Genomic DNA, 23,808 nt, shown 5'->3' with positions numbered 1-23,808 from the left:
AAGATGTATGTGGAAATGCAGGGTACCCAGAATGCTCAAAAGCACCTTGAAAAAGGACAGAGTTGGCAAGTCCCATACTTCTCAATTCCAAATCTTACTACAGAGCTATAAGACGGCAGTACTGCCTCCTGCTCAGCATAAGGACAGACATATAAATCAATGGGATGGCGTTATAAGTTCAGAAATGAACCCATGCACCTGGGGTCAACTGATTTTCTAGAAAGGTGCCAAGACAATGCAGTGAGGAAAGAATAGTCTTTGCAACAGGTGGTGGTGTGACAATTGGATATTCACATGGAAAAGAATGCAGTTGGACCCCACTTTCACACTATATACAAAAATTAATTCAAAATGGGTCAGACCTAAATGTAAGAGCTGAAACTATAAAACTCCTAGAAGAAAACATAGGTGTAAATATTTGTGACCTTGGATTAGGTGATGGTTTCTTCAACATGACGCCAAAAGCACAAACAGCCAAAGGAGAAATGAATCGGAGACCAGGTAATTCGTTATAGGTCTGGGAGGGGCCCTGTTATTGCCCATTTCTAACTCCCAGGGGCCACCTTGCTGCTGACTATGCGCACACTTCAAACTTCAAGACTGAGGAGACTTAGGACATTTAAATGTGTTCACCCACCTTTGAAGGCCAGAGTGAGAACTATTGAAAATTGTTATTATTGAGATACAATTCACATACCATAAAACTCACACTTTTCAAGTGTACCAATCAATAGTTTTATTTTATTCACAGAGTTATGCAGCCATTACCACACTCGATTTTAGAACATTTTCATCACCCAGGGGAAAAAAAATACCCAAAGCTATTAGCAGTCATTCCCTTTTCTCCCCAACCCCTGGCAACCCCTAGCTGAGCCCAACCTACCCACAGAACTGTGATGTTTTTAAGTTACTGTGCCAGGTACGTGCTGGACACTTTCAGTCCGAAGAGTCACATCTTTCAGCTTTGGGAAACATTCTTATATTACTTCTTTGATAATTTCTTTCTTCCACTTTTTTGTTCCATGTTAACCAGATGTGGGACCTCGTGGATTAAGTTTCTAAGCCTCTAACATTTTTTCACACTTTAAATCCTTCTTTAATTCCTTTTTTTTTTTTTTTGAGATATTTTATTGTTTGCCTTCAACCTTCTACTGAATTTTTAATTTCAGAATATATGGGAGGTTTGGTGTTTGTGACTTTGCTCTTGTCTGGTTGGTAGGCATCAGGGGTGGGGGAACAGGAGGAAGTGGTGGGCTCCGCTTACACCTATTTGTAATCTTCAGCCCCAGTTCTGCTTCCTCTGTTGTTCGTGGTGTTTTGGAGCCTCTCCTGGGTCTGCAGGGAGACTGGGTCTTGTTTTGACTGAAGCTCTGTGCCCTCTCTCCCCCCAGCAGGTGGCTGAGAGTCCTGTGCCCGGATTCCTCCAGCCTCTGCCCGTCATCCCATGAAAAACGTAGAACAATCTTCTGTTGACTGATGTGCCGTCCTAGTTTGATTTATTATTGTCCCAACAAACTTACAACATTTTTTTCTTAGCTATCTTTTTAACAAACTGTCTGGAAGGAAAGGAGTTAAATGTGTGTGTTCTGTTAGCTTCATTAGTGGGAGTTTCTTTTGCACTGTGTATGGAGACACAGACTGTAAATGTTATCTTTTGATTTTTATAAATCTACCTGTTTGCTGTCATACTAAGCATCACTTTGAATTTCTTTTCTTCTCAGAAGTTGTAAATAATTATCAGTTCTAAACATTGCCTGGGAAAGGTTTTGCTTTCTTTGTGTTCTTTGCTACATGCTAGTAATTTTCAGCAAGGCTGCATTTAGGTGAATTTAAATTGGGAAAATATGAAATAAAAACATTAATAAAATCTCACACGAACACTTTTGAAACATTTCAAATCTCCCCAATTAAAAAAATATTTTCTTTTCTTAATTAATTAATGAGTGTTTTGGTCAAGAATCATTTCATGACTGGCTGGATGAGTGATAAAAACGGTACTGTCCTCATATGGCCACATGGTGGCGCCACTTCAGATTGTAAGCAGACGTCTGAGGTTTTCCTCAAGCTCATAGGAACCGTACTATTTATAAGCATTGGAACTTGGACCTGTGATTTTAGTGTAAAAAGATGTTTATATCTCAAGGTAATTCCACCCAAGGCTTATGCACTGGAACTAATGTGAGGGCTAAAACTGCTTCTGGATGAATAAACTGGGAACATTTATCCTGGATGAATAAACTGGGAACATTTGACTTAAATTATCTGAGTGCTGAATTACACAAGAACTGCAGAAAAACCATCATAAAATGTGGTCACCGCTCACGATCCTATTCTTCCATAAGGATTTTCTGTTTTTAAAGGATTTTTTATATACAATACCTTCTTTAGGCCACACTGGGCCTGTGGGGAAGGTGGCAGGTGGAACCACTTTACACCTGATGAAACCAAGATGCATAGCGTCCGGGCAGTGATCAGCTCACGGCTAGAAAGGAGATGCATCAGGACTGAAAATCTGGATTCCCTTATTCAAAACTCACTGGTAGGTCCTTTGCTATCACAGAATTTTTGTTATTGCAAAACTCTGTCTTCTGAAGATATCATCTTCCCAACCCAATCACAGATTTTATTTTATTTTTTTAAACGATTTTATTTATTTATGTTTAGATACATGAGAAGGGAGGGAGAAAGAGAGGAAGAGAAGTATCAATCAGTTGCCTCTCGCATGCACCCCGACCAGGGACCAAACCTGCAACCTAGGCAGGTGCCCTGACCGCGAATTGAACTGGCAACGGTTTGCTTTGCAGTATGACACCCAGCCACACTGGTCAGGGCTCAAATTTTAACTGTGTGAAAAAATGAGTTATGGTCAATTGGATTCAGTGCTCTGAATGGGAATTCTGAAAATTAAACATTTCTAGTGCATATTAGATTACCTTTAAACTATGTTTTTGAAAAATTACTATTCATGTGAGATAAAGTTTCTAGAACAGAAAAGGAAATCTGTGAGGAGACAAGCTTCCTTTTTCCCTGTCCCCCAGTCTCCACCCCTCCCTGGAGCCAGCCAGTGTCACTAGTTTCTTATGTGAGTTTCCAGAAAGAGTTGTCAATTTATATATTATAATATTGTATGATTTTCAGAGCATAGAATTTACCTATTATACATAATGTAGTACACACTCATAACCTTATACCCTCCTTTTTTTCACACATATTGAGCATATTATACACACTGTTCTGTACCTTAATTTTTTTTCACTTAATGATGTATCTTGGAGAATTTTCATTGTTGGTACATAAAGAGCTTCACATCCTTTTTAACAATTGAGAGTTTTCCATTGTAGGGTTGCCCATTTAATTCACCGAATACTGATGGTCTTCTAGGTAGCTTTGCCATTTAGAATCGCTCATCCTCCCCTTCCAAACGGAGCATACGAACATTTTTTAAAAAAAGGACAATTTGATTTTATGAGGTTGGTAGAAGCTGACAATGACCTGTCCCTATTTACCAGAAGCACTTCTAACTTTAGAGCCTTTTTTATTTTGTAAAGGCTGCTTTGTTTTGAAAAGTGGCTGGTCCTGGCCAAAATCTAGAACTTCCCCGAAGTACATTAACTTGCAGCAGAAGGCCGGGGAAAGCGGCTTCAGAGCCCGCACAAGCTGAGAGTGAGAAAATGGAGCTGCAGCCTCTCCGGCACCTGCAAGCTCGCTGCCCCTGTAGTCCTTCCTCCCTCTGGGCTGCAGAGCCTTCTGGAAAGCTGCCTCCTGCCCGGGGTCAGATTGCTTACACGCCGCTGCCCTGCAGGCCAGCATTTCCAGCCTGAAGCCAATGCACATTTATAGAACACGTCCATGTGATCCTGGGGAAAGACAGACTGCGGGCGGAGGGCAGCACAGAGAGTCGGCACATCAGGGAGAGAGAGCCTTTCCCCGCTCTCTGCTCCTCATGCTAAGAGGACACCAGGTAAGTCAGTCTCAGAACGGTGGCTTTTTTCCTTTGAACGACGTGCGGCTTTAAACTGGTTTGGTTACTAAGATTGGAGGGATAAATGCATTTCTATTTACCTTGCTTTTTTATTTTTTTCCATATTAAGGGAAATTAAAGGTACATCTGGGCTTCTTAATCCGCCCCACCTTCTGGTTATCTTCTAAACTACATAAACTGTCCTTTTTTCTCTGCAGTAAGTCACTTTTGGTAGGATATGGCCCCACTGATCTAGACCGTAGCCTCTTCATTTATAAAATAAGAATTGAACCGTTTCTCTGGCCACTGTTAGGGTTCTGTCAATGGCAAAGAAGGTTTTCAAGTACTTCGAATTCCATGGAATGATGATTTCACAGGGCCCCTAAGGCCATAATGCGCCAAGACTTTATGGGAAAGAGTTATTTTTAAACTATCCGCGGTGTTGGCTTGGACAGGTTTGCACAGTGACTCTCCAGACTCACGCGAGTACCTTTCCAGACCTGGCCTGCAGCTCTGGCTGCCTACCGGAGCTGCCGCGTGGTCTCCACAAAAACTGTGGGTTTCTGTGTTTGACCTGGTGTTGGTTATGTGAATCATTGGGTCACAGTGAAGGAGAGCTGGATTCTCAGCCCCTGAGAGAATCCTACGGTCCAGTAAAACACAGTGGAGTGTGTGTGTGTGTGTGTATGTCCTGTTTTACAGCATGCTCCATGAAACAGAAATGCACAGACTGAGACTCGTTATCCCCCACACAGCCCTCACAGTCTGGTGTGTAACATGTGCATATGTGTGTATATAGGGGCAAAAGTCCACCCAGTTTTACCGGCTGCTTCCAAATGGGCCCAGCGTCCTTCCTGGGATACCTGTTGGTCCCTGGGGGTTTTCCTGCTCTCTGGTCCCAGCTGACAGCACCTCGTAGCTTCCCTCTGCTGCACGGCCACCAATTCCAGGTGGATCTTGCGGCTGTTGGTGGTTGAAGCTCAGGGGAAACCTTATTATATGCATGTTTATTTTGCTGTAAATGTGCATAAGTTTTTCTTTTCTTTTCTTTTAAGCCAGTTGCTCCATCTGTTTATATGAGGGGATTTGGGGGGGTGTAAGAACTCCGCTGTCATCACCTTCCCAGAATCCCATGTGTCGGTGCAATTGCAACCAGGGAGACCAGCTTGCTTCTGCAGCAGCTCTAATGGGTAGCGATCAGGGTCTGGCCCAAAGCAAAGGGAGTGGGGAGGAAGCGGGCCATGAAAGCGACATCAGGAAGGAAGAGTCCAGAGAGCTCGGTGAGCGTATATTGGAGAGACGAGAGGAGCGAAACAGAGAGAAAAATATAAGATACTCATTCATTCCTTCAATTCGTGTGAGCAGGCCTCGAAGCGGCCCCACGTACCAGGCCCGGGGAATGAAGTCCTAGCTGTCCCCCACACTCACGTCATCCAGACCCTCGTGGGCCTCCTGGGCTAGTGGGGGTGGGGGGTGGATTCTGAGACACAATCCCCGTGGGCTGAAGAATTACTGGGAGGGTTCCAGGAGATGTGGCCACAAGAACAGCTTCTCTCAAAGGAACTGGGAAAGTCAAGAGAAGGGTTGTCTTGAGGGAGAAAGAGAGCAGATTCCATTTCAAGACATTGAGTGACTGAAGACCCACATCAGAGAGCGGGACGTGTGGCGGCGGCAGGAGGGAGAAGTCGAGGCTCGTCTCTGGATCTGGGGCCTCGTGCCCGGGCTCAGCAGAGGGAGTTATGGGTGCTGATGGAATCTTCCGAGGGGAACACCAGGCTGGGAGACCAAGTCCTGAACCTCATTAAACGGTTTTAGGAGGAGGGCAGGAGGAAGAGCTGGAGAAGGAGAAAGAGGCCAGGACTTTGAGGAAAGTGAGGGGGGACAGTGTCAGACGCCGAAGGAGGCTGAGGACGGAGAAAAGGCCAGGGTCTGGGGCAACGTTTGAGGGTGCCTTCTATCAGGAAATGTTTGGTTATAACAGAACCCACGTAAAAGGGGGAATTCGTTGAGCCAGCATAGCTCTGGGCTGTAGCAACGCTTCGGGCGCTTCTCCGCGGCCGCCTGCTTCTTTCTGGTGCGAGGGCGACGTCTCCTCCGCTGGGCTCCCTCGGGTCAGCATGCACAGGCTCTGGGTTTCTCTGGCGCCGATCCCGGCCCTCCTTCGTCATTGCCTTGTGACTGGCAGCCTCCGAGGGACTTCTAGGGCCCTATCGAATATCAAGAGAGAATCGAACTGGCCCAGCCTAAGCCAGAATCAACCCAATCAGCAGGGTCGAGGGGGTGCGCGGGTGTAGGGAGCCAAGTGGGCTCAGTCAGAGGAGGGAGGGAGCGCAGGCAGAATAAAGAATGAGCCTTTTTCAGAGTCGAGGACAAAGGCAGGTCCCCAAAGTTACCTGTTGCAGCGTGCGATCGCACCGGAGTGGCGGTGAAAGCTGGGTTTCTATGAAAAGTGCTGCGAACTGCACGCAAGGACGCGTGTTTAACAAGCCACCGGCATCCTGGGGGTAGGGGACAGCGCGGGGTGGCCAACAGGGAAGGGAGGGAGCCAGAACAAGGGCCGTTGACCAGACTGTAGGGTACCAGCCACTGGGCAGCCATATTCACTAGGATGCTGAGCCTGGTCCAAAGCTCTGATTTCCAAGGAGACCACAAGCCCGGGTGATATTTGTCCATCTTGCCACAGAAGGTCCCAGCCCAGCCCCAAATGCTGGGGGAAGACAGTTTTCAGTCCAATTCCCATTCTTCGGCATGGGCAGCAAAGGGAACAGCCCTACACTGACCGAGAAACCAATCCAGGAAGACCCCTGTCTGTTGGCTTGTCTGCATCCTTTGAGTCACCATCACTGGACAATTCACGACCTCGTCCTAGGGTTCTTCATTCATCTGTGTTTCCAAGAGGTGCATTTCTATGTGTTTTTATAATCCTAGCCTGTTGGGGCAAGTGTGTGCCTGATTCAATCTTGGAAAGTGCCACGGATGGCAGGAGCCACCGAAGACACTTGCCTCCTTGCCAAGGTTTCAGAAACATGGTTAACCAGGGTGTCTAAAATTGACATGGTGGGGAGAGCTGCTGAGAGGAGCGAGCGCTCTGAGTCTGTGACCTAAAAAGGGGAAATTTTGCTCCGCGCGGCAGGCAGGGAACAGCCTCGGCAGAGCCTGGCGTTGGAATTGGTGCCAAAGAATTACAAAGAGATTAAACCCAGCAACACAGGCTAATGCCGTTCAAGCAAAGAGAGCTAACTCGCTTCACTCAGCCAAGGTGCCTACAGCTGTGTGAAGTCGGGAATGGGGCAAGTCAGCTGCGTCTCTGTCTTCTGGGGCTCCAAAGAAATATCCAGGTTCTTGCAAAGAGCAACCCTCCGCGGGTAGTAGCCGCCGTGACGCGGATCAGCTCCTGAGCAGCAAGACTTCGCTCCTCACGGATGCTTGCTTCCTGGCATGGGTGTGGGTGAAGCTGGTGTGATCCTTTCTACATGGGGCCACGTTTTTCATTTCAAAGGGACAATTCTGTAGGTGGCTCGGTGAGATTAAAGAACCTGTGGCTCTCTATTTACTTTTCGGTCACGCAAAGCCCTGTTCCTGCGAATGTGCTTCTCCTGAAACTGACAAGGGTTCCCGTTCCGATCCGACAAAGTTATTTTGCGTCTCATGTTCCATAGCAAACAGATGAGGCAACCAACCCTTGAGCCGCGGTCAGTCACAAGATCACCCACTCGTGTGTTCCCGTTCTTTGAAGAGCACTGGGTGATCCTGTTTGCTCTGCCTGGTAGGAGTTTCACTTGTGGCATTTGTCGGGCATGCGTCCCTCTCTGCCAACGCCAGCCCGCTCCACCGCCCCAGGATTGTCGATACTCTTTGCAAATGCCTCCTCCTTGTTTAGCATAAAGAAAAAGATGCCGGTTGACGTGTTGGCCAACAGGTGTGGAGGGAGATCATCCAGCTGTAGATTCCAACCTTGGAGAAGCAACTCGATGGGCAGATCCTGGCAGCAGGGAACTCAGGGAGTTATCCTTTGGGAGATACATTCATACATGGTGATATAAGTCCCCAGACCCACTTTCTGGAAGCCAGGAAGCAGTGGCCAGACACACAGTACCAGGGAGCAAACCCACATGGGCAGGAGAAAAGGGCTGAACTAGGACTTGGGAAGTATCCCTGAGACTTAGAGGTCTACTGGGGGCACCGGCTCCCACAGCTGAAGTTCAACAGGGAAATTCAGTGTGGAAAATGCAAATCAAAAGTAGCTTAAATTACTGGCAAATCACCTGGATGCAGGCTTAGGAAGGTCTGACCTAATTCACCATATTGACAGGCAGAGAGCGGCTCAGCCAGGACTTGCTGGGGAACTGGGGTGCACTCCAGTCACAAATGAAGGGGGGAGGATTTCTTTTCCTCTTTCTTACCTTCCCTCCCTTTCTCCCTTAACATTTTATTATGGGCTCTTCAAGCGCCCACAAAGGGAGAGAGAATATTACAAGAATCCTCCTGTACCCACTACTGGTTTTAACAGTTATCTACACACAGCTGATCTTAGTTCACTTATTACTCTACTTCCCATTGATGAGTGCCCCTTCCCCCAATGTCCATATTGTTTTAACGCCAATCATTCCATCATTCAATCAGTAATATTGAAATATGTATTTCTAAAACACGAGGACTCTTTTTTTTGTATGTGCATAACCAAATTATAACCATACCTAAAAAAAAAAAAAAAACATAGTAATTCCTTAATATTAAAAATTCTGTTAGTGTTAAAATAAATCCCTAACTGCTCATTTTTTTTAAAAATTGCAGTTGGTTTATTTCAATCAGGATCCAAACAAGAACCATAAGTTGCTTTGGGGTGATGTATCTCTTAAGACACTTTTCCACGCTCCTCCCTCAAATTCCCACGTCTTCCCTATAGTCTTCATTATACATATCCTCCAGGAATTTCCTATGTCTTCCACCATTGTATCTACCTTTTCCTGTAAATTCTATTTGCCATGATTAGGAGAGTAATTTTTAAGTCCTGTGTGCTAATTCTTCTGGGTTATCTGTGTGTCTGCTTATATTGATTTTTCTCCCTCTCGATTATAGGTCATGTTTTCCTGCTTCTTCACGTACTAGCTGTCTGTTATGGTATTTTTGATGTTGCAGTGATACTGGGTTCTGTTCTCATCCTCTGTATACTATTGTATTTTCTTCTATCAGGGAGTTAAATTGCTGGAAACCGTAGAAGCTTAGTTTTAGACCTTGTTGAGGTAGGTCTGTTTTGATTTAGCCATATTCCTAGGACATGCTCCTCAGTCCTGGGATACATTCTTTGTTGTTAAGGTTTGATTCTTCTGCGATCTCAGTGAGAAGCTTGAGGTGTTTACCTAGCACCTTCAACTCGATGGGACTTGAGCTCCAAATTGCTTTCTTGGAAACTGCTCCTCGGATCCTTTAGCTTCCAGCCATTGCTTTTTCCTGGGTTCCTTGGTGCTTACCCCGAATAGTTACATTTTAGGAATCAGCCAGGGATATGAGGAGGAATTTGTGTGCAGATTTTACCCCTCCCACTCTGGGCTGCTTCCTTTATGAGATTTCCCCTGCTCTATTCCTTAATTAAAAAAATTATTTTTACAATACACTTGTCTGAGGAACAGAGATTTTAAAAAGCTGTTTTCTATTTTACATGATAAAATTGTCTGATGTTAGCTGAAACTCTCTCTCTCTAAAGCCTAATAATAGCATTTGCAAAGTCTTATTATATCCTATGGAAGGCAAATATCTTCAGTTTCTTAGTTTAGCTCCAACATATGGCTCATCAGTATTAATCTTCGGCTCCGTCGTAATTGGCACAGAGATTCCATCTACGCTCAAGATCTCTGTATGTTTTCACCGAAACAGCATCCCTGCTCCTCAGGACACCCTCCCCTGAGCCCCCAGTTCCCAACTGTGCTGATACTGCATTTGATTCCCAAACTGACAGCACAGTCCCACTCTTGGATTCAAACTGACGTCTGAATTTTTGTGGGTTTCAACAGCTTGTTTTCATAATAAATACGGTTTTGCTGCTCCTCCGTCTGCAGGGAAGGACTGGATGCAAATCGTGAGGAAGGGGAACCGTATATCTGAGGCTGTTGACAAGTATCTGCTTTAGCAGGAAAAAAAGAGACCTTTCCAGGATGCGGCCATGTGCTTTCCTTTTGGGGCTCAGGGGCAGTACGTGGTTTGTAACACGGGGCGCTCAGCGCTTTGTCTTCCGAGAGCTGTCCGGCGATGACGCTCAGCCCGGCACAGACCAAGGGGACTCTAGTGGCCCCCAGTCAAGGAGTTGTCCTTTCATCGAGAGGGATTTGATCCATCCTCCCTCACGTGGAATCCTTTGGGGTTCGGTGAGCAGCCAGAGCAGGGGGCGCGCTGGTGTGAAGGGAAGTTGAATGAAGGCTCTGGGTTCCCAAAAGAACCAGATTCCAGCGGATGAACTAGACCCTTTAAGACCTGTCTCTAACACCCTAGGACTTGACGGCTAATGGAGACGCCAGGTGCACCCCCCCCCCCCCCCGAAAGGCAGCAAAGAAGGAGCTGAAAAGCCTCTACGCTTCCTCTGTGCCCAGTCTGGTTGCAGCCCTTCCCTGCCCCCACCCACACCGGGTTCTTGCTCACCCAGGCCTTTGCCTGCTCTCTGCCCTCACCCCTTGTCCTGGCACGCCCCTGACCCCACTGCTGATCCCGCCAGCCTGACTGTGCCTCTGAGTGCGTCCCCCGTCCCCAGTTCTCTGGTGTCAGTACCTCTCGGCCTGATCTAATCTAGGGCCCCCACCCACCTCACTGCAGCCTTCTCAACCATCCCTGACAGAGACAATCTATAGAAACTGAGTTACATGTCCTTTAATTTTTATTTCTCAATTACAGTTTACATTCGATATTATTTTGTATTAGTTTCAATGAGGTAATATGTTTTTAAACACCTTAAACTCAGAAACAACTTAGTAGCTACTGCAGCTATTAAATATGTTCTTGATACGTTGCTATTCAATGAGAGAAAGAAGCAGTTCCAGAAAGGGAACAGTCTGTATGATCCCCAGTTTTGTTTTGGGGGGTTTAATTTAAGTTTGTAAATATGTGCTTACCCAGAAGTCAGTTAGGGTCCCCCTGTCCCTCTAGACCAGTGGTTCTCAACCTTCCTAATGCCGCAACCCTTTAATACAGCTCCTCATGCTGTGATGACCCCCAACCATAATTAAAGCATAGCGATGAATCACAAAAACAATATGTAATTATCTATGTGTTTTCCGATGGTCTTAGGCGACCCCTGTGAAAGGGTCGCTCGACCCCCAAAGGGGTCGCGCCCCACGGGTTGAGAACCGCTGCTTTAGACTCCAGCTGCAGTCTATGCCTAGTGGATCCCCAAAGCCCACCCCAGATCTCTGTGAGTTCCCCAGGGCTTCTACATCTCTGGCCTACATCATATTGACCCAGAGATAGACCCTTCTTTCAGGTTCCATGCCCCCAACCCCCAGCCCAAAGCAAAACCAAGTGCTCACAAAGCATTCCTGAGAGCAGTATGAAGACGTGGGGTGGAGGGAGGAGGGCTTTGCATTCATTACACCATAAAACACACCTTCAAAATGACCTTAGGCACTCTTGTTATTCAAATGTCCCCAGCCACCCCATTTTAGGGGGCGTCCCATTGGCCCTCAGGCCTGCCCTTCTCTACCCCACACCAACGCGGTGTGTCTCCCCTCCTGTTCCTTTCTCTGCCCCCAAGTCTCCTTCTCTGACCTTCCTGCCCGGAACCAGACCCGGATTACTCTAATTTCACATGGGGAGCAGGGCCATCCTCTCTTTCTACTGAGCTTTAGCTCCTGCCCTACTCAACACCTGCACAGATGACACCGAGTTCTCTCCCCAAGCAAAGGCTATTCCTTCCCAGAAGGAATCCTGGGGCTAATCTTGGGACTAAGTCCAGCCTGGCTTGCTGGCGGATGAAGCAGGGCTGAGAAGGCCCAGCCAACAGCTGACGCTCTCAATGTGAGCAGATCCACCAGGCTCTGTGTCCCTCATCAATAGAGCGAGGGCGTTAGATTAGGTCAGTGCTCGGCCACAGAGGCTCACAGGTGTGCAGACAGGCTGCAGGGGCGCCAGGAATTCTTGATTCCCGTCAGCTCTCAGTGTGGCCAGGTGGGCAGCGGGGGGAGACCTCAATCAGCCTGTCCGTGTCCCAAGTCGGGGCTGTACACGTGTGATCGCAGGAGCCCCGAGATGTAGGAAAGTTGGGGAGCTCTGTGATGGAGCTGGAGCAGCAGTGCCTCCAGTTCTGAGAGCCTGTGACAGAGAGGGACACAAGGATGGAAGGACGACAGGAAGCCTAGGTTGTGATTAGGTGATAATTCGTTGTTACTGTTGGCGGTGGTGACTGTGAACCCTAAACATCTTGTTAAAGTCAGAGCCAATGAAATGGAGCCAACTCACTTTCCTCATTCATATAATTGAGCACTTAACGGCCGGACCCAGGAGAAGGACCTGGGTTCGGATCCCCGTGTAGCCGGCACATGAGTCAGGGGCAGCGGGCAGGACCTCTTGGCTATTTTAACAAAGAATTTAATGTAAAGAAGTGATGCCCAGGTGAGTGTAAAGGCCGAAAGGAAGCTCTAAGGTGTGATAGGAGGGACCAGCTGCAGGAAGCAGCCTTCGCCCAAGGCTGGGGGAGCAAACAAGAAGTTGAAATTATTAAAACGGAGCAGCTTGGAGGAGGGGCCCCTCAGAAGGGAGCCGCAGACCTGTGTGTGTGTTTGTGCGGTGGTGTGGGGGGGCTCCAGCCGTGGGGCCCACGGGGCCCGCTCAGCAAGGCCTGGGAGAACTGCAAACCGGATTCCGCTGCCGCGCTGGGGTGAAGCGGGGAGGTGGGTGATGCTCCCAGAAACAGGAAGTGGACAGGAAGTGTGTGCTCTCTTTCCTCCCCCCTCCCTCCTCCTCGGGCAAAGCAGAAAGGGGGCCACATATGAGAGTGGGGGGTTGGAGCTGGGAGAGGATACCACTGGCCGGCCCAGCCTCTCTCCAGCAGGGAGCTGGGCGCGTCCGCTCGTCCCTGATCTCTGGGGCATGAGTGCAGGTGACTTCCAGGTTCCTTCTGATCGTCATGTGCTACAAGGCTGGACTTTTCACATCAAAACATCGAGGTGGCCTCGGACGTGGGGGAGGGAAGGAGACAGGAGGCGAAGGGAAGGGTGTGGAGGAAGTGCTGTCATTTCATTCAAAGGCCACAGAGCAGCCAGGTCCTTGGTGCTCAGGAATCTGCTGTTTGTTTGTGTTAAAACAGGAACATGATAACAGAGCGATTAGCAGCTCCACGCTCAGCTCTGCACGGTGGAGTGGGAACTGCTGAACTCGGCCACTGGGGGCCAAGCTGGGACGGGGGCTGGGCTCTCCGTGGGAACAGCGAGGGGCTTCGGGGGCTGGGTTTGTCACGGACCCGGACCCTAAGGAGCCGGCAGGGCCAGGTGACCTGGCTCACCCGCAGGGAGCAAACGTTACCCGGATTGCCCGGCTTGCCCGGAGCCTCCCGCATCCTGGGCTGACGCAGGCCCCGACTGGCTGGAGGCGGCTGGGTCCGCAGGGCAAGGCCACAGCGGGCAGGTGGGACTCGTCTGGCCCTGCAGGTCTAAGGCGGAGGGCGGGCAGGGGAAGCCTGCCGGCTGGAAGCAGGCAGCCTGAGTTCAGTCCTGGTTCCAGCCCTCGCTCACTGTGAGATCATGGGGAATTCATTCCCACGCCCCTGGCCTCAGCTTCCTCGTCTGTAAACGGGGTGGTTGGGGAAGAGGATCTCCAAGATCCCACCAGCACTCTTGATTTAAATGATTCAAGGCAGGAGAAAATAAAAAATTATTAAACCTTGAAAACAGTAATTAAAAACATTTGGCAAAAATAAAAATAAAAAAAGAGCATGAGCTCCTCAGTGCTTGACACATAAAAAGAACTCGATATTTATGGAATGATTAAAAATATGTGACTGAATGCCTCAAAGGCTCTCCTGGTGTCTACTCAGGACCCTTTGTCGCCGTGATCATGTGGCCCTGATGCACCAGTTGAAAAATCAAAATTCTCCCCAACAGCCATCCTTTAAAATGAGTTTTGATTTTCATCTACAAGAAACTAGGTTGAGGCGGAGCTGGCCGTTGGGGCTGCGCACACAGGACAGCAGGCAGGGGAGCCCTCGGTGACCCCAGCCTTGCCTGGGGCAGGCCGCCGGCACGCGTTAGCAGCCCGGGGCAGGAATCGTTGCGGACAAGTGCCCTTAACGAGCCCCAGAAATCCCGCCGCCAATAATCTTCTAATCACCCAGTTTATGTAGCGCTTAATTTCTTCCCAGAGCTTTCCGAAGGTTGACTCACCGCAGCCACGTGGTTCCCATGTAAGAGATGACAAACCAGGCACGGAGAAGTTCAATGATCGGCCCATGTACACAGCAGCTGAGCGGCGGAGTCGGCGTCCACCCTGCGGCGCTGGGCCCCGGGGTCTGGTGTCCAGTCCCAACCCTTACGTACGGTCTCCAAAGAGCTGGAGGCGCGCGCGCGCGGGCGCACAGTGTGTTTGCCCACCTGCGGGCGATGGCAGCCTGGTCCGGGGCTTGGTGTCCGGCTTGGAGGAAGACGGAGTGAAGAGAGAGAAGGTGATCGGCCGTGGACACGAGCAGACAGCGGTCAGTCGTCAAGACGGATGTGGGGTCCTGTCTGGGTGCGCCCTCAGGGGAGGCAGTCCTGGCGCTGGCGTGCGGGCGCTGTGAACTGTGGAGCGCCCAGCGTCGGGACCCTGCCACGACTGTCTGCGATTACGTATAAGAGGCGGACCACTAGCTCCTGGGACGGAGGCCGAGAGGTCTGAGCATTCCTTTGCTCTTTCCCTCGGTAGCAGTGGCAGCCTCTCTGGTGGCCAGCGGTGGCCAGGACGGCAGCGATGGGACCGGGGTCCACCATGACACCCAGCATAGCCAGGGCGGTGGGGGCCCAGGGGCCGGTGGTGGCAGTAACAGCAATGCCCTGCAGCTCCAGAGTCGACCGAGGGGGCCGTTCGTGGAGGGAAGTCACGCCCAAGGTCCACGACTGAACGCCGAACATCCAGCGTTGCCCCCCTTCAAAGCCTTATGGGACTCTCCCGTTTCGGTTTGCCCCCCTCCTCCCCTCCCAACTCCCCCCTCCTTTTAGTCAGGGCTTTTGCAATGTTTGTTCATCTGTTGCAGACTTGCCTGGGGCCCTCTTTCCATTCCCAGTTGGCTCCTCCAAGATATTTTGCTTTAAAGGATTCTCTTCTCTAGAAAAATCCTCCTGTGATTTGAGGGGGTGGGGGAAGCAAATGTTCTGTTTCCCAGGCCTCCAGTCCTTGATTGTACGGAAACCTAGTGATAACAGAAGTAAAGCAACCGTTTCCAAGCTTTTTTTTTTTTTTTAACTCAATAGTGGAATTCATTTAGGCAGAACCCCAAGGTGTGAAAATCACACACTTAGAAAAATTGAGATGAAATTCCCATAACATAAAATTAACTATTCTAAAGGGAGCAATGCAGCGGCGTTTTAAAAATTCACAATGTTGTGCAGCTACCGCCTCTGTCTAGTTGCAAAACATTTCACGAGGCCAAAATCAAAGGCTGAGCCCATCAAGAAGTTACTTCCCATTGCCCAGCCGTAGGCAACCGTCAACCTGGATTCTGTCTCTCTGGGTTTGCCTGTTCTGGACATTTCATATCAATGAAATCGCACAGTATATGACCAGCGATTTCCTGCACTTAGCATCATATTTTTGAGAGCCTTTGGAGTTGTAGCGTGTGGCAGAGCTTCGTTCTTTTTTAAGGCGGAGTAATATTCCATCGCATGGCTAGACCACAGTTTGCTATCCATTCACCTGTTGAAACATACACACTTCTGCTGTTTGACCCAGGGGTCAAGCACTGAGCACCCCCCCTTCCACATCCAGCTTTCCTTGCCGGGGAGCTCCTGACACTACCCTGAGACCTTGATGAAATGCTGATTTATTTTCCCAGAAGGGTCGCCCCTCGAGGCAGGGGCAAGAGGCTTCTGCAGAAACTTTCATTTGAATGAAAGGCTCCGCCCCCACAGAAGCAAAGCAAAACTGGCTGCATTCATGCCAAAGGGCGGCTGATGGGTAATGACTGCGGGACTCCCGGGAGGTGGGAGCCTGTTGAGCAGAAGGGTCTCTGGGTTGCAGCCTTGGTGGCAGGTCTGACTAGCAGCAAACTGACAAGCCTGCTGCTTTTATGGCTTTGCTTGTTGAAACTGAAGCCACACCCCGGCAAGTGCATTCTGCACACCCCACACCATAAGCAGGTGCCAGGGTGCTGGCGTCATCCTATTTCCACACGTTTTCTTTGTCTCTCCACGGTATTTATGGCAAAATTTCCCAGGTGCCAACAGAAGCCCTTTGAGCCTTTTGAACCTTTCTAGAAAGAAAGGTTTGTCCCTGCTCTATTGCGCCCCGCTCCCAGGGCAGGACAGTCCTGCTCCCTTAGCTGTGGCCCATCAGGTCCCAGGGCCAGTTTTCGTCTGGGTGAGCTTTCTCTGAAGGGTGCGCCCGCTCTTGCAGTGCTGGAGCAAACCCTCTGCGTGACAGGCGCCGGACGCAGCGGCCCAGGCCGTGCTGAGAGCTGCTTGTGCAATCACAGTGGCTCTGCATGGCCGCTGCCCAGGTATGAAACGCAGCTGGGTGGTGTCGGTGCTGAGGGTGGGGACGAGCTGTTTGCCCAGCTGGCTGGTGGGTCAGCGCCTCAGCTGAGACCTCACTCGCTTCTGAATGGAGGAAGAGAAAGTCCCATTGCTGGAAAAGCGACTTTCCAGAGTCTCAGACCTTCCCCGAATGTAAGTAGCTGGCAGAGCCGCCCTCTGCTCTCTGTCAGCCAGAGGGGGTGGCTGTTCTGGACGTCACGGGAGAGAGTTCCGGACACACAGGCCTTCCCCTTGCGGTTCGGAAATTCACGTGACGCAGAAGTAGTTTTGCTGCTTTCTTTAGTCTATTGATCCATTTTGTTTTATTTTAAGTATATTTTATTGATTATGCTGTGACAGATATCCCAATTGTTCCCCCATTACTCCCCTCCACCAGTACTCCCCCTTCCCTCCAGCAGTCCCTCCCCCCTTGGTTCATGCATATAAGTTCTTTGGCTTCTCCCTTTCCTATACTTGTCTTAACATCCCCCTGTCTATTTTGTTCCTACAAATTATGGTTCTTAATCCCTGCTCCATTGCCCCATTCTCCCCCTCCCCCTCCCAGCTGATAACCCTCCAAATGATCCCATACCTATGATTCTGTTCCTGTTCTGGTTGTTTGCTTAGTTTTTGTTTTTGCTTTTCCTTTTGTTTTTTAGATTCAGTTGTTGATAGTTGTGAGTTTGTTGTCATTTTCCTGTTCATAAGTTTGATCTTCTTATTTTTCCTAAGTAAGTCCCTTTGACATTTCATATAATAATGGCTTGGTGATCATGAACTCCTTTAGCTTTACCCTGTCTGGGAAGCACTTTGTCTGTCCTTCCATTCTAAATGATAGCTTTGCTCGATAGAGTAATCTTGGTTGTAGGTCCTTGCTCTTCATCACTTTGAATACTTCTTGCCAGTCCCTTCTTGCCTGCAAAGTTTCTTTTGAGAAATCAGCTGACAGTCTTAGGGGAACTCCTTTGTAGGTAACTCTCTGCTTTTCTCTTGCTTCTTTTAAGATTCTCTCTTTATCCTGAACCTTTGGCACTTTAATTATGGTGTGTCTTGGTGTGGTCCTCTTTGGGTCCAACTTGTTTGGGACTCTCTGTGCTTCCTGGACTTGTATGTCTATTTCCTTCACCAAATTTGGGGAGTTTTTCTTTATTATTTTTTTCAAATAAGTTTTCAATTTCTTGCTCTTGCTCTTCTCCTTCTGGCACCCCTATGGTTCGGATGTCGGTATGTTTAAAGTTGTCCCAGAGGTTCCCAAGCCTCTCCTTGTTTATTGTTGTTGTTTGTTTGTTTGTATGGGTTTTGTTTGTTTGTTTTTGCATTCTTGTTTCTTCTTTCTGTTCTGGTTGAATGCTTTTTTCTTCCTTTGTTCCAAATTGTTGGTTTGATTCCTGGCTTCCTTCCCTTCGTTGCTGGTTCTCTGTATATTTTTCTTTATTTCACTTTGCATAACCTTCATATCTTCCTTTATTTTTTTGCTGTACTCCATGGTTCTCTGAGAATCCTTATCACCAGTGTTTTGAGCTCTGCCTCTGCTAGGTTAGCTATCTCTGTTTCCTTTAGTCTTTTCCTGGAGTTTTGTTCTGTTCTTTCATTTGGGCCATATTTCTTTGCCTCCTCAATTTGGCAGCCTCCCTGTGTTTGCTTCTGTGTATTAGGTAGGACTGCTTTTATTCCCTGTCTTAGCAGTGTAGCCTGTGTAGCAAAGGCAACTGTGTGAGGCAGAGCCTTAGTAATTGCCCAGGTGGGGTCACCCACTTCACTGCTTTGTGGCTCTGTTTGTGGTGGGGGGCTCAGAGACAGAACAGTGCTGCTGCCTGGCTTCTGGCCATTTGTCCAACACTTGCCCCACTTCCAGTCACTTCATTCACTTCCCGTATGTTACTGATGCCCTTCCAGCTGCTGCCCTGGGGTTTGTGAATGTTGTAAGACCATGTGGGCCCTTTAAGTGGCAAAAATCCAGCAGTTTCTTCCACCACCCCAACCCCACTGGTTTTTACAGCCAGAGGGAATGGGGGTTTATCTTCCTGGTTTTGGCTCAGTGGATTGAGCGTCGGCCTGCGAGCTAAGTGTCGCTGGTTCGATCTTCCAGTCAGGGCACATCAGAGAAGGAAAACTCTGACTCCAAAAAACCTCCGCTGCCTTGCGGCATACCTCTTCAGGGGAAAGGCTAAGGGAGTAAACCCCAACAGAAAATCCGGAGCCGGAGTCCCTAAGGCGGTTTGACGTTGTAGTCAACACCGGCAACTCCTGCGGCGCACCTGAAGCCAAGCTGTATTGACTCGTCTTTCCCTTGGACCCTTCAGCTGCGAAGAGAGAGGGGGGTCTGCTGCATGGGCAACAGCAGACCCTCCATATCACCCTGCCCAGGCTCTGTAGCTTCAGCTTCACTGGAGAGGACACTCCAGCGTCATCGCAAGATGTCGATTCAACACGGGAGGAGACAGATACCGTGTCACTCCCGAGTTGGACTGCACAGCCATTCTCGGCGGTGCAGATAGACTCTTAAGAAGCTACACCATCGTCTCTTGAGACAGACGGCTGCCGACGACGACTGGAACCCTGGGCTGTGCAGTTCGGCCTGGAACTTGGATTGCTCGCTCCCAGGGTATCTCTCCCAATTTTTATCCATCGCACGTGAGTGTGGGACCGTTCATTCTGCTGCTGCCTCCGCTTGTCTGAGCCACACTGCCCTCCGGCCCTGTCCCCATGACTCCGCCCCTCCTGCCCATCTGGATGAATGTGGCTTCTTTAAGTCCTTGGTTGTCTGACTTCCATGTAGCTCAATTTTCTGACAGTTTTGGTTGTTATTTGTTTCTGAGACCTGGTTGTCATTCTTTCTCTCGTTGCACAAGGAAGCGGAGCGTGTCTGTCTATGCCTCCATCTTGACTGGCAGTTATTGATCCAGTTTAAAAAGCTACTTTGGATGTTCTAATTTTCAATAAAATTATTGAATTTAAGTTGATGAAGGAGTTTCAAAAATTAATATTACATTGGCCTGAGTGAAATTCTAGCTGCATGTAGAATTTGGTATGAGGAAGTAATAATCATTGAGAAGGGCATGATGACGGTAATACAACATTATTTGCTAATGAGGCATCATTTTCCAAATGGACATAAGAAAAATAAATAAACTGACATGATCAATTTTAAATAAATGAACATTTTTTATTTTATAGGTGAACATATAATTTTGGAGGGTCCATCTTATAAACAGAAAATGCCAAAAAAGGTTAAGAAATTGTGTCCTTTCTGTTAAAAGGTTAGGAGTGAGGGGATTGATTACGATGGTGACTCGGTCCCAGTTTTCTCAGTTTGGGGGCACTGTCATTGAGCCTGCTCAGAATCCTTAACTTTTATTTCCCAGTGACTGTTCAGTAGCTGCAGCACGTGGTGGCTACCCGATCAGTGGTCAGTGGATGAGCAACTCAATGGACAGATTGTGTTGTAAGTCAGTCATTGAAGTTTTCTGCGGAAATACGGTGAGGACAGCCATAGTGGCCAGGAAGGAACCGTGAACTAGAAGGAAGGAGACTGTGTTCTACTTCAGCTTCAGCCCCCAACCCCCACCTCAAATCCCGGTCTTCAGTCGGCCCCTCCCCCCTCCAGCCTGCTTCCTTACTGGATTAGACTCTAGTCCCTAAGGTCTAAAAGTCTATGATTTTTTTAAGTTTTCTGTAATTTAGCGTTTCCACCTAGAATGAGTGAGAGCCTGCTTATGTCCCGGGGTCACAGAGGAGTCAGCTGGATCTTGCCGGGAGCATTCTCTGGGACCCGTAGGAAGCCCCCTCATCACGATGACAATAAACAATGTCACTCAGTGCGGCCGATGCAATGACTCTGGCCATCCTGGCGGCACGCCCCTTGTACATGACAACTTCTTCCCCGTCTGGCCCCAGCGACCCACTTTCCTCAGCAGGGAAACCCTTCTGCCTTCATAAAAATATGTGCAGAAGTGAAGCTGATTTGCTGAAACAAGTGTTTAGAGTAAAAAAAATATGAAAACCATATGTTGTTGAGGAGAAGCGGGTTTCACGCCTCCTGATGTTCGACACCCAGCTCCGCCGTCACCGACGGCGGGAAACCAGCCACACTCTGGGTTTCCCAACGGCACACAGTTCAAAACAGAAAACCTTCCCAGAGCGGCACGCCTCTAGCTGCCCTTGGCACCGGGCGCCTGTGTCGCCCTGTCTGCATACGCATGGGTATGTGTGCCTTGGCGTCGGCTCAGAGACGCCGTACCAAACTCGTTTTTCAGAAACGTCTGCCAACCCCGGGGCGGGGAACCCACACGCCAGCCCGCGCTGGGAAGGGAGTCTGGGTGGCATCTCACAGAAGGAAGCCCTTCAAACGCAAGTTTCCGTGATGGGCCTGCAGAGATAAACATTTCCCGTCATCTGGCTTCTGCCTTTGGGGAGACAAGCTAGCAGACGGAAAAAGCCTCGGATCTTCTTCAATTTCACCGATGTGCATACCCTTTGGTTTTTTCCAGCCGCCTCTGATAAAGTTCCGAGGGACGCTGGGCGCTGGGAGTCGCGATGGGCAACGAGAACAGCACCGCGGAGAACCAGGTGGGTGCCAGGCAGCTGCTGCCTAACCTGCGGATGCTCTCCGCTGGCCTTGACTAGGCTTCTCTTCCCCGCGCCTTCTCTCTCACCAGTGAGCAGCAAGCTGAAACACAGGCCGTGCCCAGACACGTGTGGGCATCGCACACAGGTCTGCGTAGGCATTTTTCATTACATTCTCAGGAACCCCATTTTAAGGCTAGCCCTAATTTTATAAGCAATAAAAACTAGTTTTTTTTTTTTTTTTTTTTTTTTTTTAAATCTGTGCTTTTTACATTGGTATAATGAGAGTTTGGCACATTTTTCCTGGACCGTGTCCCAGTTCCCCTCCCCCCATCAACTTACAGGGATGCGGCAGAAAAGGTTAAAATAAAACTGTTTGCACTCTCCTCCCCCAAACGGAGTTATGGCCCCTAAAAAGTGATTTTTAAATCTGTCACTGTTGAGCAGATTAAATGTGAACTATTGTTTCCAGGTTAGGTAAGGTTTTCATAGTTGAGGAATGAACTCTAACTGCTTAATTGTGCAGATGGCCCGGATATTAAAATATAGGCAGATTTTACAGTTATCCATTTTAAGTTTGAATATTTTTAAAAAGACTTTACTTATGTTTAGAAAGAAGGGAAGGGAGGGAGAAAGAAAGGGAGAGAAATACCAACGTAACATCCATTGTTTCTTTCCTACGTGCCGTGAAGGGGCTCCGACTGGGTCCTGACTGGGCCCCGACTGGGGACTGAACCCACAACTGAGGCATGTGCCCTGACCACAAATCAAAACTGCAAACTTTCACTTTGTGGAATGACACCCAACCAACTGAGCCACACTGGTCAGGGCTTGAGTTTGAAATTTTTAATTCGATGCTCTGGTGAACAAAATCAAGGAGACACTTTCCCATTTATCTCACACACAGTATAAATTTTGGCTTAATGGTACTGAGTTCTTTGGATAAGAAAACTGGATGTGAGAGCCAGCACAATTCAATTTGTTTTCCCTCTGCCTTTGTCTTCCATACAATCCTCTTTTCTTAAGCAGGTAAACAAGAGTCATTAAAAGTACAGGAGCAAACTCCAGGCTTTAGGGTCAGGCAAGAACCAGTAATTGTATTAAATGACTGAGTGTGATACAATAGGGAGAGGTAGGGACTATGGCAAACAGGAGGGTGTCCTGTCCTATTGTCTACAGGAGACAGCCACCACCCACGCCAGCTGATGGATGTCATGTGGGGACATGAGCCCGCTGTTTCAAGATCTTCCCAGTTCTTCAAGGGAAGTCAGAACCCCACCTTTTTTTCTGTGAACTCTTTTAAGATTTTAAAGTCAAACTTTTAAATTTGAAATAAACAGGAAGTACATGCTGTTATAAGAAATAATATAGAGAAGTCTAATGTACCCTTTACCTAGTAACACCAAAGGTTATATCTTGTAAAACTATAGTATCACAACCCAGATACTGACATTGATGAAGTCAACTTGTAGAACATGTCCATCACCAGAAGGGTTCCCCTGTTGTCCCAACAACCACACCCACCTCCCTCTTATTCCCCATTTCTAGCCCCCAGCTACTTCTAATTTGTTCTCTGTCTCTATAGTTTTAACAGTCTGAGAGTGTTATATAGATGGACGGAATCACATGGTAGGGGACCTTTGCGAATTGGCTGTTTTCACGCAGCGTAATTTCCTCGCATCCACCCAGGCTGTTGCGCGGGTGGGCACAGTCGTTCCTTTTCTGCTGAGTGGTATTCGGGACGGAAAGGCGCGGCAGTTGCGTGAAGCCTTCACCCGCCGAGGGGCATCTGGGGTGTTTCCAGCTGGTGCTATCACAAATAAAACTGCGATGAAAATTTGTATACAGGGGTTTTTTTTGGTGAAACATATGTTTTCATTTCTCCAAGTTAAATGCCCAAGAGTACAATTGCTGGGTCATATGGTGGTCGCGTGTTTTGTTGTATAAGGAACTGCCAAACTGCTTTTCTAGAATCACTGCACCCTTTCACCACCCCGCCAGCAGCGTGTGAGCGACCCAGGGTCTCTGCCGTCATTTGGCCTGTCGGTGTTTGGTGTTGTTATTCTGATATGTGTGCTGGGGTCACTCCTCATGTGTGGTTTTAATGTGCATTTCCCGGCTGAGTGCTGATGTTGAACATCTTTAATGTGCTTGTTGTCATCTGTATATTCTCTTCGGCGAAATATCTGTTCACATTTCTGCCCGTTTTCTCACCGCATCTTTTTTTACTGTTGAGTTTTGAGAGTTCTTTATATAGTTTAGATACTAATCCTTCGTCAGATTGTGGTTTGCAAATATTTTCTCCTAATCTTGCTGGTCTTTTACTTCTGCGGAACAAAGGTCTCTATGAGGTATAGTTTATCAGCTTTTCCGTTCATGGATACTGCTTTTGGTGTTACACCTAAGACTTCTTTGTCTAGCCTTACGTCCTGAAATTTTTTCCTAAAAGAATCATTTTTAAATGCATAACCCATTTTGAGTTAATTTTTGTGTAAGGTGTGAGATCTAGACTGAGGTTCTTTTTTTGTGTGTTTTTGTTTTGTTTTGCCTGTGCGTGTCCCCCTCTCAAGTCCCATGGGTTGAAAATACTTGGCTTTC

General features: G+C 48.3%; 1 long non-coding RNA gene across 2 annotated transcripts; it reads left to right on the top strand.

Moving 5' to 3' along the window:
- The first annotated feature begins 3,870 nt into the window (after positions 1 to 3,870).
- LOC150010763 (uncharacterized) lies at positions 3,871 to 22,739 on the top strand. 2 transcript variants are annotated; one of them, XR_016511418.1, is made up of 3 exons: positions 3,871 to 3,961; positions 21,135 to 21,213; positions 22,390 to 22,739. It is a non-coding gene; the product is annotated as an uncharacterized LOC150010763 (long non-coding RNA). The 2 variants fall into 2 exon arrangements; XR_016511419.1 differs by lacking the exon at positions 3,871 to 3,961 and adding an exon at positions 16,617 to 16,797.
- The last annotated feature ends 1,069 nt before the right edge of the window (positions 22,740 to 23,808 follow it).

Source organism: Furipterus horrens, unplaced genomic scaffold (genome assembly GCF_987537825.1).
Source record: "Furipterus horrens unplaced genomic scaffold, mFurHor1.1.pri manual_scaffold_5, whole genome shotgun sequence".
In the NCBI taxonomy this organism is placed as follows: Eukaryota; Metazoa; Chordata; class Mammalia; order Chiroptera; family Furipteridae; genus Furipterus; species Furipterus horrens.
Note: the sequence above shows the minus strand (reverse complement) of the source record. Positions and strands in the feature narration are given on the sequence as shown.